The sequence below is a fragment of the Gekko japonicus genome, unplaced genomic scaffold, assembly GCF_001447785.1.
Source record: "Gekko japonicus isolate JY-2015 unplaced genomic scaffold, Gekko_japonicus_V1.1 scaffold1293, whole genome shotgun sequence".
Taxonomy (NCBI): domain Eukaryota; kingdom Metazoa; phylum Chordata; class Lepidosauria; order Squamata; family Gekkonidae; genus Gekko; species Gekko japonicus.
In genome coordinates this window covers 488,303-489,820 of record NW_015164224.1, presented here as the reverse complement: position 1 = coordinate 489,820, position 1,518 = coordinate 488,303, and positions in this window count along the sequence as shown.

Genomic DNA, 1,518 nt, shown 5'->3' with positions numbered 1-1,518 from the left:
TCAGAGCAGTTTACAGTCTCCTTCCTCTCCCCTCAACAGACACCCTGTGAGGTAGGTGGGGCTGAGAGAGCTCTGAGAGTACTGCTCTGGAGAGAACAGCCCTGAGAGAACCGTGACCGGCCCAAGGCTCACCCAGCAGGCTCCATGTGGCTCCATGTGGCGGAGTGTGGAATTGGACCCGGTTCTCCAGATGAGAGTCTGTCGCTCTTAACCACTACACCATGCTGGCTTTAGCTCACCTGTATTTTTTTTTTAAAAAGAAGGCAATGTCAAACCATCTCTGCTTCTCACTTGCCTCGAAAGGCCCTTGCTGGAGTTTACCAGAAGTTGGTTGTAGCCCCAATAATTCATTCAGCACTTAAGTGCTGCCACAGGAACCAGGACTCAGAATGCAGAGAGAGAGAGAGAAGATAAGAGAGGAGAAGAGAGGAGAGGAGAGGAGAGAAGAGAAGAGAAGAGAAGAGAAGAGAAGAGAAGAGAAGAGAAGAGAAGAGAAGAGAAGAGAAGAGTCTTGTCCATTACCTGGATGCTTCCAGGGCTAGTGAGTTTCTAAAGCCTATGAACACATGAATCTGCCTTATACTGAATCAGGCCATTGGTCCATTAAGTTCAGTACTGTCTACTCACTCTGGAAGCAGCGCTCCAGGGTCTCAGGCGGTGGTCGTTCCTATCCACTACTGCCTGGTTTTTTTTAACTGGAGATGCCGCCGGGGATTGAACCTGGAACCTCCTGCATGCCAGCAGAGGCTCTTCCACTGAGCCACAGCCCCTCTCTACAGCTCTCCAGGGTCTCAGGCAGAGGTCTTTCCCATCACCTCCTGCCTGGTCCTTTTTAACTGGAGATGCTTTTTGCTGCTGTGTTATGCCAATAAAGGTCTATGTATGTATGGAGATGCCGCTGGGGATCGAACCTGGGACCTTCTGCATGCCAGGCAGAGGCTCTGCCACTGAGCCACAGCCCCTCTTTATAGCTCTCCAGGGTCTCAGGTCTTTCCCATCAGCTCCTGCCTGGTCCTTTTTAACTGGAGATGCCGGGGATTGAACCTGGGACCTTCTGCACGCCAAGCAGATGTTCTGCCACTGAGCCACAGCCCCTCTTTATAGCTCTCCAGGGTCTCAGGTCTTTCCCATCAGCTCCTGCCTGGTCCTTTTTAACTGGAGATGCTGCCGGGGATTGAACCTGGGACCTTCTGCATGCCAAGCAGAGGCTCTTCCACTGAGCCGCAGCCTCTCTTGACAGCTCTGAGAGAACTTGACAGCTCTGAGAGAACTTGTGACTGACCCAAAGTCACCCAGCAGCTGCATGTGGAGGAGTGGGGAATCGAACCCGGTAAGTAACCGGCACAATTTAACATGCCAGAATGTCCTCAGACGCAGTGGTGACAAATCGGGGTTTTGTTTGTTGGTACGTGTTTCCGGCGCGCATCAACACGGTGAAATGAGTGTGCTTGAGTGATCACACGTAGAAGAAGAAGAAGAAGAAGAGATTGGATTTATATCCCACCCTTCACTACCCAA